The sequence below is a fragment of the Lolium perenne genome, chromosome 6 (assembly GCF_019359855.2).
Source record: "Lolium perenne isolate Kyuss_39 chromosome 6, Kyuss_2.0, whole genome shotgun sequence".
In the NCBI taxonomy this organism is placed as follows: Eukaryota; Viridiplantae; Streptophyta; class Magnoliopsida; order Poales; family Poaceae; genus Lolium; species Lolium perenne.
Window position 1 is genome coordinate 44,763,420 of NC_067249.2, and position 12,770 is coordinate 44,776,189.

A 12,770-nucleotide genomic window follows, 5' to 3' on the forward strand; every position below is an offset into this window, starting at 1 on the left:
ACTCGCTTTTGCTTTCGTGGAGAGTGAGAACACCGAAAGCTGGTTATGGTTTTTCAGGCAGTTGAAGATTTCAATTTGAAGTACTGGCACATACTAATTGGATTCTTATATGATTTTGTAGGTTGAAGTGGGCTGGACTTCTACCTTTTGCACGGTTGGTTGAGGCCACTAGGTCAGAGGTCATCGGTGAGCGAGTAGGCACACCGATCAAGCGCCTTCAGCAGGACCACTCCCTACTGACCAGCCTGGTGGATAGGTGGAGGCCCGAGACACACACGTTCCACTTTCGATGGGGAGAGATGGCCCCTACTCTCCAGGACGTGTCTTTCTTACTGGGCCTACCGTTGGCGGGTCAGCCCATAGGCTCGCTGGCAGAACCAGTGCTTTGGGAGGAAGAAATGCCTGCACGTTTTGAGGGAACTCGTGCGGGCCAGACTGAGTTTCTCTGTGAGGACCACGGTCCAAAGTCTGACTGGTTACTGAACTTCGAGGTAACCATTGTTATAACAAATTTATTTATGGTTATTGCGTTGTTATAACTAACATCTTTTTTTTCATGGTTGTAGGTTTCACAGTTCACACCGCCGATGAGTGAGGCACAAATCACTAGGAGTCTCGACGCGTACATATTGTGGCTGCTTGGGAAGGTCATGTTCACAGAGAACCATCAGACCACCATCAATAGGCGCTTCATCCCCATTGCACTGGAGATAGCAGAGGCACAAACCGCCGACGACATCATACAGCGGAGTTGGGGTTCCGCGGTTTTAGCAGCCACATACCGAGGTTTGTGCAATGCTTGTACACTTGTCTCTCCTGTGTCCGGCTTCTTGGCTGCCCACTGTTCTTGCAGCTGTGGTCCTGGGAGAGGTTCCCGATTGGTCGGCCAGACATAGATGCTGAGCGCCCTTTCGGGGCAAACGAGTTGGCTGATCCGGACCACATCGACATGCCTACTTTCGGCATACTTTGGACACGTCGCGAGGTATGTAGACTGTCGAACATAGTTCCTTCGTAATTTATAGTTTTACACGAGTACTGACTATTTCTCTTCGCAGAGACGATTTGCTCGTGACCAGGTTAGGAACTGCTACCCTGCGTTCACCGAGCAGTTCGACGTGCTCGATGATAGGGCGGTGATCTGGCAGCCCTATATGGCCGCCGCCGTGCATGAAAGGTACCCCGGCGGGATCTCTAACCTCTGTTATAGAGATTGTGCGTACTGGATGACACAGTCGAAGATCATCTTCGATGTGTCCGTGGAGATAATGGCCCAGCAGAGGATCATGAGGCAGTTCGGCTCTCGGCAGCTGGTCGATCCTCCACCACCGATAGCACCTCTCCCTGCCTACGTCCACAAGTAAGTTCTGAGCGTCGCTAAGTTTAAGCCTGTTCATCATGGTTCGACTAACTCTCACAATTATTTTCTGCAGGTACAACAGGAAGGGTACTAGCCACTCCTCGACATGGTGGCTTCAGCGCGTTGGCTCGTATGTTGCTGAGTGGGATGGCGCGACAACACACGTCTGGCCGAACGATGAGCAGTTTGACCCACAGGAGTTTGCCGCATATCTGCAGAGGTACACTGCAGCCACGCGAGTGCGCCTCATCCCGCCGACTGATCCAGCTCAGGCGCCACCTGCGTCTATGTACGATATGTACCCGACTCAGTCCACAGCCGGTAGTCGACAGCATGCGGTACGTACAACTTTCTATTCCACCCTCATACTTGTCGTTTATCTATTGGGTTCTACGATTTATATGCTACCATGATTTTTCAGGGTCAGCTGACTGCGGACTTACAGGATGAAGTCGCTCGGTATACACGTCAAGTGTCCAGTGCACCTCTTCTGCAGCGTGACCAACATGTGTCCTGGTTGAGGCGTCTCGAGGACAAGCTACGCGGGATCTACTCGGCTATCACATGCAGCCGTAGTTCCGACGTCGTTCAGCGCCACCTCCTTCCACCGCGACCCTCCACACAGCAGCAGCGACGGCCACATCTCACACCGACCGCAACACCCAGACCACCACCTCCTGATCGGGCAGGAGGTTCGTCGTGGCAGCAGCACACTCCTTCCGTCGACGACTATCAGTACCAGCACCACGGATCACGGCCACGTCTCACACCGACTCCGACACCCAGACCACCACCTCCTGACCAGGCAGGAGGTTCGTCGTGGCAGCAGCAGCACACTCCTTCCGTCGATGACTTTCAGTACCAGCGTCACGGTTTCTTCGACGACTTTCAGCAGCAAGCTGCTTTCGACCGATGGCGACAAACAGGCCCCTTTCATGGGAGGAGCAGGATACACACAGGGTATGTACTATTCTATATATTGTGTTCCATATAGACTATACTCCACTTAGTTTGACATCACTTATGTTTCGTGGCACAGGATACTCGCAGCACACTGCGTCCAATCCTTCATGGGGAGCTAGTGATCAGGATCCTGAGCACATGGAGTACTACAGCACGCAGCAGAACTATGTCGGTATGCAGACTCCTCCACCACAGCCCACACAGGAGACACAGTACGACCCCGAGTCCGGGTCCTGGATCCCTGCTCGCATAACCAGGGCCCCGGACAGGTTCGGTTGGACACCCCGTACTACGCCGCCTCCACGAAACCCCAGACGCCGTCCATAGTCTCAGACATTTATGTATCTATGTATCAGACATTTATGTATGCATCACCTATGTATCAGACTTCATGTATGAACTATGTATCAGTATGTTGTACCGATTAAAAATGACGCCATAAGTACCTTCAGCTATACCTCTGCTAACCATAAGCTTCATGCAAACGAAGAAAATACATCCATGCAAATAATCGGGTTGTAGCAAACCAATTGGTCTGTAGCAAACCAATTGGTCTGTAGCTGACCAGTTGGTCATCTATCGACCAACGAGTCTGACAACCCGACGGCCAACTGCAGCCGACACCCAGTCGGCCTGCTGCCGGCCGATCGGCCTGCTATAGTCCGACCGAGTCACACTTTTCGAAAATTTTGAAAACGCGTGATAGTCCTGGAATTAAATAAAAAAATCGTATTATTTAAAAAAAATTCGCGAGTACGCGGTGGACTCTCCTTTGTGGGTGCGCTAGTTTGATGCCGAGCACAACTCTCGATCTCAAACCATCGAGGTCCACACGCAAACAAAGTTGCCCGCCGATAGGGGCATGTGGCGCTCGATCTCGTCTGCTCGACATCAGCGGCTTCATGGACGTCTAGAAACTTGCTTTGCTGAAGAAAGCCATATGCTTCGTCAATCTTCATCCACCATCTCGGCCCCGACGACAGCTTATTTATGATTTCTACCAGCTTTGGTCCTGGCGAAGCTAGTAGTGCGGTACTTTATCGCCCAATGGACTGGAACAATTATCGGTGCGGGCTTAGTGTGTGAGCACCGACAAAAGAGTGTTGTTGCAACTCGCAAGCAAGGTTTGTCTATCCGACGGGAAGGATACATTCTTTTTTTGCATGGGAAAGAAAATTCATAAACTAGGTTCATGGGTACATTCATCAACAACAGCTTCAACAACTTCCTCGGGGAAAGTACAGTCAGGAGGCGACGGAAGCCACAAACCCATCTAGCGTTCCGTCCTCCTCGTCGGCGATACGCCGGTCTGCTCCGTCTCCGTGGCCTTGGGGCCTTGGAGGCGTGGTGGGCCATGGTCCCTCGTCGGCGGGGAGTTTTCGTTCTTAATTTAGTTTGCTTTTCAGTGTCTTTTTTGGAATGGTGAGGCAGCGGCTACATCCTGAAGTCAGAATAAAGTCCTCCCCGCCCTATCCTTGCTCTGGTGGTGCATCTAGCGCTGACAGAGGGCGCATGGAGTTGTGTGCACGTCGGATCTCTTGGTGACATGGGTATACCCTTCGGGTACCCATTATTAGTATACCTGGCTTGGCTCGGCCCAATATGGAGAAGGCTGATGTCTACGGGTGCTTCTATTCTTGTAGACAGTGTTGGGCCTCCAAGAGCAGAGGTTTGTAGAACAGCAGCAAGTTTCCCTTAAGTAGATCACCCAAGGTTTATCGAACTCAGGGAGGAAGAGGTCAAAGATATCCCTCTCATGCAACCCTGCAACCACAAAGCAAGAAGTCTCTTGTGTCCCCAACACACCTAATAGGTGCACTAGTTCGGCGAAGAGATAGTGAAATACAAGTGGTATGAATGAATATGAGCAGTAGTACGGCGTAAAAGTGCTTGGCGTGCAGTTGATGGTAGTAATATTGCAGGAAGTAAAGATGCAGTAAAACAGTAAACAAGCAGCGATAACAGTATTTAGGAACAAGGCCTAGGGATCATACTTTCACTAGTGGACACTCTCAACATTGATCACATAACAGAATAAATAGATAGATGCTAGACTCTACACCCTCTTGTTGGATGATGAACACCACTAACTGTGTAGGATTACACGAACCCTCAATGCCGGAGTTAACAAGCTCCACAATATTCAATGTTCATATTTAAATAACCTTAGAGTGCATAACAGATTAACATAACCAAACCAAGTACTAACATAGCATGCACACTGTCACCTTCACACTACGAAAGGAGGAATAGATCACATCAATACTATCATAGCAATAGTTAACTTCATAATCTACAAGAGATCACAATCATAGCCTACGCCAAGTACTACACGATGCACACACTGTCACCATTACACCGTGCAGGAGGAATAAACTACTTTAATAACATCACTAGAGTAGCACACAGATAAATTGTGATACAAAACACATTACAATCATAAAGAGATATAAATAAGCACTTCACTATGCCATTCATAACAGCGAATAAGTATTCTGTGAAATATAGCCTAAGTGTTGTGGGTATACTTCATGGGTGTACCATCGACAGTGCCTAGATCCGGCAAGCCCGGGTGGCCCACGGATGGTGATGAGGCATGTGGCCCATCGGGCGGCCCAGTTGCTGTTGATCCTGACGGGAGATGTCCGGTCCAGGAGCAGGAAGCCGGATCCGACCGACCTTGTGGAGGAACCCGGATCCATGGAGGCCCAGTAAGGACCCGGATCCGGGTGACATAGATGGAAGGGTGGATCCTTGACGTACACGGCAAGTCATTGTACCGTAGTTAGGCAAACCTGTAATCCGGCTAGGACTCTCCATGTAAACCCTAGATCCGTGCGTCTTTATAAGCCGGATCCTGGGAGCCCTAGAGGCACAATCACAACTCATTGTAACAACGCGAAAGCGCCCAGATAATTCCAGACAAGCAGCAGTAGGCCCTGTCATCGTGCAGGTGTTCCGAAGCTGGGTAAATCGCGTACCACCGTCCCGTGTGCACTCCGCCCTATGGCCCCTACTTCTTCTCCCCCTCGTGAGGATCCCTCCTCCGAGGCACCGTCGATTAGGCAACGACAGTTGGCGCCCACCGTGGGGCCAGCGGCGTTTGGAGGCCGGAACCGGGAGGGTTCCGCCATGGGAAGCTACGACGACACGATCGCGGTGGGGCGTGTTCTTTACGCCGGGAATCTTCCGATCGTCCCTCCGGATGAGTGCTGGATTCCGGCTAAGACTAACCCCGTCAAGCTCTCCATCGTCCCAGTTGGCGGCATACACATCTTCATCGGGGAAACCGTCGATTCCGACGGAAACCCACTGGTAAGTAACGCTGATGCGACCGCCGCTGAGCAGGACGCAGTCGCGAAGATCCGATCTGAGTCGCAGGAACTTCCTAAGGAGGATTCCGCCTTAGATCTGAAAAAATCAAAACCCACCCAATCCGCCCCTGAGCAGGAAATAACGGTGGAAGACCAATGCAGATCTGCCTGGGTCTCCCGGGTGTTAGAAAAGCAAAGGTGTCACTTCGTACACTTCATAGCCCATACCGCAGGAGCCGCCCCTCAAGAAGTCGGAGCTGGTCCCGTGCAGGTTGAGGTACCGGAGAACTACGGCGCTCCGGATCAGCAAGAGGCTGTCGGAGAAAGCAACGCCCCGGGTGAAGAGTCGATTCTGGGCAACCTGAGCCCAACTTCCGATGATTCCTCCTCTATGGACACGGAAGAGTTCAATCGCAAGATAGAAGAGCTCGGAGGCGGTGAGCAACCTGAGGTCGATTCCGCCCAGCCTATGCAGGTTCTCGCAACCGTGGCACCGCTGGAACAGCAGGAACGCGAAGATGAAAACACCACCTCCGACCCAGGACCATCTAATGCCGGATCTCCGTTAGATCGGGAACGTCCGTTCGAGGATGTCCTGTCTCCGGAGGAAATAGTTGCACAAGCACGCATGGATTTGGTCGCAAAGTCAGACGTCCTCAACAAGCCAATAACCCCTGGCGACGCCGCAGATCCGGAGGCTTTAGAGGCCACCAGAAAGGAGATGCTGGCTACAGCCAAGAAGTTCGCCAATACCGCAGCTGCTATATTGGATGAGAGGGAAGAAGCTGTGCATATCATGGATCGCTTCGAAAGACAGGATCGCGAAATCACCGCAACACTCGAGCAAGTCAAGAGTATGAGAAAAGAGTGGGAGGTGAAAATGACCTACGCACAGGCGGAGGCTGATAGAATCGTCAGAGAAGCAATCCCTCCCCGCAGGATCAACTTCGCAACCCCTGTCGAACAGCAGCCGCTCGCAACTCCAAAGGATAACATGCAGAAAGCGGCGGAAATCCTGAACAAAAAAGACGAGGAAATTGATATTGATTACGTCCGCAAGCTCGTTGCTTCTGCAATGCAGCAGCAGAGTAAGGCCGATACGTCGCGCAGGTTGGAATCCAATCCGGATCACTGTGTATCCACCGCGCAGAAGGACGCCCGTATCAATCGCCACCCTGATGATGAATCGCGCACCGGATCCACGGAGCACAGAAGAAAAGCAAGGGAGCACCCGAACCCAATCCCCGTGCCGTCGAAGACGCCTCCGTCAGACCCAAAGAAGGGAAAGGATGCAATGTACACTGGTAGGAACAAGTACCGGGATCCGTCACCTCCGCCTAACGGGTACCCGCGTCCCCCGCCACCTCGCCGCCGCAGTCCAGCCGAAAACACCAGGCCCCATGGGGCTGGTGGAATTAACATCCGCGACAATATGATGCCGCCAAGGACCAGGGCGCGCACGCCGGAACCACGTCGGAACCAGAACAACGATCATGAGCCCGAGCCCAGAAGGAGCCGGAACAATGATCGCGAGCAGGAGCCCAGGAGGAGCCGGAACGCGGAACGTGAGCCAGAGCCTCGCAGGAGCCGGAACGACGGAGGAGACTATCACCAAGGTGAAGGTAGCCACCAAAGCCGGAGCGAGCCTCGGGAAGACCGCCGGGATTCAGAAGGCGGAAGCAAAAAATCTTACAGGCCCCCTCGCAGGTCCCCTTCACCGCCACCCAGCGGCGGAGGCGGAGGCGGTGGCCGAAGATCCCGCTCCCGCTCAAAAACCCCAGGCGGCGGCCCACGCGACGCCCGAGAACGCCTCAATGAGTACAGATCTGACTACATTGGCCCAAAATGCTTTGGCAGGATGATTCGAGAGGAACCAAAGCCAAGGATGAATCTCAAGCTACCCGGAAATCTGAAGAATTATGATGGCACGGAAAGGCCGGATACCTGGATTGAGGATTACTATAATGTCAGAACCTTCGCCGGAGGAACCCCTAACATCGCTGCGCATGCTTCGGTTGTACCTTGTAGGTCCAGCCCGGATCGGCTCAGTGACCTCGAGAAGAATTCCATCTTTTGCTGGTTTGACCTGAAGAACGCTTTCGAGAAACACTTCAGGGGCACCTACAAGAGACCTGCCACAACAAGCGACCTGCAGGCATGTATCCAGAAGAAGGGTGAAACATCAAGGAATTTCCTCACCCGATGGTTGGCATGCAGAAACGAGTGCGAGAACGTCGACAACCGCACAGCAATGCACGCCTTCATTGGGGGCTTGCAGCGAGGAGGATTGCTGCGACACAAGCTAACTTGCTTGGTCAATGCAAACAAACTGACGTTGGATGACATGATCACCATCGCCAGCGATCACACTGCCACCGATGACGACGCAGGCGGAGATCTAGCAGCGACGGCAATTCCCCTGCACCAGCAAAAGAAGAACCGTGACAACGGTAACACCAGCGGCCATAAACGCAAAAACCCACCTGATGACCAGAAAAGTGGCGGATCCGAGATGGTCGCCATGGCGTTCCAACGCGGAGGTTCAGGAGGTGGAAGAGGACGCGGCCATGGAGGCGGAGCCGGCAGGGGTCAGCAGCACGGCACTGAGGTCACAGCTGGCGGATCCCGCACCCCGCAAACCTACGAGGAGTACAGAGACATGCCCTGCCTGGCCCACCTGGATCCGGTTACAGGGAAGTCCACTCACACTAACCGCAACTGCAAGTGGGTCAACGATCTGAAAAACGACCCGGAAGCAGGATACAAGCGAGCCCGGAAGCACCGCCCTCGCGGCAAAGGAGGCAAGGGCAAGAACAAAGACAAAGAGGAGGACAGTTCCGAGGCAATGGATGAGGATGATAACTCGCCGGATCCCAAGGCAGGGTCCGCAGGTAAATCCAACCCATTCGAGAAAAAGAGCGTGGGGGCTTACCACACTTTCCTCGGAACCCCAACAGTGTCACCTTTACACACGTGGGACAAGGAGTCTCCGGAGATCACATAAGTAAAACCCACTTGACTAGCATAATGACATCTAGATTACAAGCATCATCATATGAATCTCAATCATGTAAGGCAGCTCATGAGATTATTGTATCGAAGTACATAGGAGAGAGATGAACCACATAGCTACCGGTACAGCCCCGAGCCTCGATGGAGAACTACTCCCTCCTCATGGGAGACAACAGCGTTGATGAAGATGGCGGTGGTGTCGATGGAGAAGCCTTTCGGGGGCACTTCCCCGTCCCGGCGGCGTGCCGGAACAGAGACTCCTGTCCCCCAGATCTTGGCTTCGCGATGGCGGCGGCTCTGGAAGGTTTTCTCTGGTTTCGTCGAACGTGATAGGGTTTTCGCGACGGAGACCTTAAGTAGGCGGAAGGGCAGGTCAGGGGGCCACACGAGGTCCCCACACGACAGGCCGGCGCGGCCAAGGCCCAGGCCGCGCCGCCCTGGTGTCTGGCCACCTCGTGGCCCCACTTCGTAAGTCCTCCGGTCTTCTGGAAGCTTCGTGTAAAAATAGGCCCCTGGGCGTTGATTTCGTCCAATTCCGAGAATATTTCCTTACTAGGATTTCTGAAACCAAAAACAGCAGAAAACAGGAACTGGCACTTCGGCATCTCGTCAATAGGTTAGTTCCGGAAAACGCATAAATATGACATAAAGTATGCATAAAACATGTAGATATCATCAATAATGTGGCATGGAACATAAGAAATTATCGATACGTCGGAAACGTATCAGCATCCCCAAGCTTAGTTCCTGCTCGTCCCGAGCAGGTAAACGATAACAAAGATAATTTCTGGAGTGACATGCCATCATAACCTTGATCATACTATTGTAAGCATATGTAATGAATGCAGCGATCAAAACAATGGTAATGACATGAGTAAACAAATGAATCATAAAGCAAAGACTTTTCATGAATAGTACTCCAAGACAAGCATCAATAAGTCTTGCATAAGAGTTAACTCATAAAGCAATAATTCAAAGTAAAAGGTATTGAAGCAACATAAAGGAAGATTAAGTTTCAGTGGTTGCTTTCAACTTATAACATGTATATCTCATGGATAGTTGTCAATGCAAAGTAATATAACAAGTGCAATATGCAAGTATGTAGGAATCAATGCACAGTTCACACAAGTGTTTGCTTCTTGAGATGGAGAGAAATAGGTGAACTGACTCAACATAAAAGTAAAAGAAAGGTCCTTCAAAGAGGAAAGCATCGATTGCTATATTTGTGCTAGAGCTTTTATTTTGAAAACATGAAACAATTTTGTCAACGGTAGTAATAAAGCATATGTATCATGTAAATTATATCTTACAAGTTGCAAGCCTCATGCATAGTATACTAATAGTGCCCGCACCTTGTCCTAATTAGCTTGGGTTAACACTGATCATCATTGCATAACATATGTTTCAACCAAGTGTCACAAAGGGGTACCTCTATGCCGCCTGTACAAGGGTCTAAGGAGAAAGTTCGCATTGGATTTCTCGCTTTTGATCATTCTTCAACTTAGACACCCATACCGGGACAACATAGACAACAGATAATGGACTCCTCTTTTAATGCTTAAGCATTCAACAACAGTTAATATTCTCATAAGAGATTGAGGTTTTATGTCCAAACTGAAACTTCCACCATGATTCATGGCTTTAGTTAGCGGCCCAATGTTCTTCTCTAACAGTATGCATACTCAAACCATTTGATTGTGAAAAATGCCCTTACTTCAGACAAGACGGACATGCATAGCAACTCACATGATATTCAACAAAGAGTAGTTGATGGTGTCCCCATGAACATGGTTATCGCACAACAAGCAACTTAATAAGAGATAAAGTGCATAAGTACATATTCAATACCACAATAGTTTTTAAGGCTATTTTGTCCCATGAGCTATATATTGCAAAGGCGAATGATGGAAATTTAAAGGTAGCACTCAAGCAATTTACTTTGAAATGGCGGAGAAATACCATGTAGTAGGTAGGTATGGTGGACACAAATGGCATAGCGGTTGGCTCAAGGATTTTGGATGCATGAGAAGTATTCCCTCTCGATACAAGGTTTAGGCCAGCAAGGTTATTTGAAACAAACACAAGGATGAACCGGTGCAGCAAAACTTACATAAAAGACATATTGTAAACATTATAAGACTCTACACCGTCTTCCTTGTTATTCAAAACTCAATACTAGAAATTATCAAGACTTTAGAGAGACCAATTATGCAAACCAAATTTTAGCAAGCTCTATGTATTTCTTCATTAATGGGTGCAAAGTATATGATGCAAGAGCTTAAACATGAGCACAACAATTGCCAAGTATCAAATTATTCAAGACATTTTAGAATTACTACATGTAGCATTTTCTGTTTCCAACCATATAACAATTAACGAAGCAGTTTCAACCTTCGCCATGAACATTAAAAGCTAAGAACACATGTGTTCACACGAACCAGCGGAGCGTGTCTCTCTCCCACACAAGGATGAACTTATTCAAACAAAAACAAAAACAAAAGCAAACAGACGCTCCAAGTAAAGTACATAAGATGTGACTGAATAAAAATATAGTTTCAAGAGAAGAAACATGATAAGTTGTCGATGAAGAAGGGGATGCCTTGGGCATCCCCAAGCTTAGACGCTTGAGTCTTCTTGAAATATGCAGGGATGAACCACCGGGGCATCCCCAAGCTTAGACTCTTCACTCTTCTTGATCATAGTATATCATCCTCCTCTCTTGACCCTTGAAAACTTCCTCCACACCAAACTCGAAACAAACTCATTAGAGGGTTAGTGCATAATCAAAATTTCACATGTTCAGAGGTGACACAATCATTCTTAACACTTCTGGACATTGCACAAAGCTACTGGAAGTTAATGGAACAAAGAAATCCATCCAACACAGCAAAAGAGGCAATGCGAAATAAAAGGCAGAATCTGTCAAAACAGAACTATCCGTAAAGACGAATTTTAAAGTGGCACCAGACTTGCTCAGATGAAAATGCCCAAATTGAATGAAAGTTGCGTACATATCTGAGGATCACGCACATAAATTGGCAGATTTTTCTGAGTTACCTACAGAGAATTCTGCCCAGATTCGTGACAGACAGAAATCTGTTTCTGCGCAGTAATCCAAATCTAGTATGAACCTTGCTATGAACGACTTTACTTGGCACAACAATGCAATAAAATAAGATAAGGAGAGGTTGCTACAGTAGTAACAACTTCCAAGACACAAATATAAAACAAAGCTACTGTAGCAAAATAAACACATGGGTTATCTCCCAAGAAGTTCTTTCTTTATAGCCATTAAGATGGGCTCAGCAGTTTTAATGATGCACTCGCAAGAAATAGTATTTGAAGCAAAAGAGAGCATCAAGAGGCAAATTCAAAACAAATTTAAGCCTAACATGCTTCCTATGAAAAGGAATCTTGTACACAAATGAATTCATGAAGAACAAAGTGACAAGCATAAGAGGATAAAACACGAGTAACTTCAAGATTCTCAACATAAAGAGGGGAAACTTAATATTATTAAGATGCATATAACCATGTTTCCCTCTCTCATAATAATTTTCAGAGGCATCATGAACAAACTCAACAATATAAGTATCACATAAAGCATTCTTATTCACATGCATAAAAGTATCATTACTCTCCACATAAGCATAATCAATTTTATTAGTTGTAGTGGGAGCAAATTCAACAAAGTAGCTATCATTATTATTCTCATCAAGTGTAGGAGGCATAGTATAATCATAATAAAATTTACTCTCCATAGTAGGCGGCACTAAAAGACCAATATCATTATAATCATCATAAATAGGAGGCAAAGTATCGTCAAAGTAAATTTTCTCCTTAATGCTTGGGGGACTAAAAATATCATGCTCATCAAAGCCAGCTTCCCCAAGCTTAAAATTTTCCATATCATTAGCAACAATGGTGTTCAAAGCGTTCATACTAATATGTTCCATAGGTTTTTTAATTTTCGCATCAAACCATCCATGTCTTAAATCAGGAAATAAAATAAGAAGCTCATTGTTGTCCATTATGCCAAACTAGTGTAAACAAGAAACGAAAAGATGCAATTGCAGGATCTAAAGGAAATAGCTTCGAGCACAAACACAACGGCAACAGAA

The 12,770-nt window shown here is 48.4% G+C and overlaps 1 long non-coding RNA gene across 1 annotated transcript; it reads left to right on the top strand.

The window, feature by feature from the left end:
• Positions 1-2,283: 2,283 nt before the first annotated feature.
• Positions 2,284-2,737, top strand: LOC139831912 (uncharacterized). Its single transcript, XR_011746306.1, has 2 exons — positions 2,284-2,320; positions 2,400-2,737. It is a non-coding gene; the product is annotated as an uncharacterized lncRNA (long non-coding RNA).
• Positions 2,738-12,770: the final 10,033 nt, after the last annotated feature.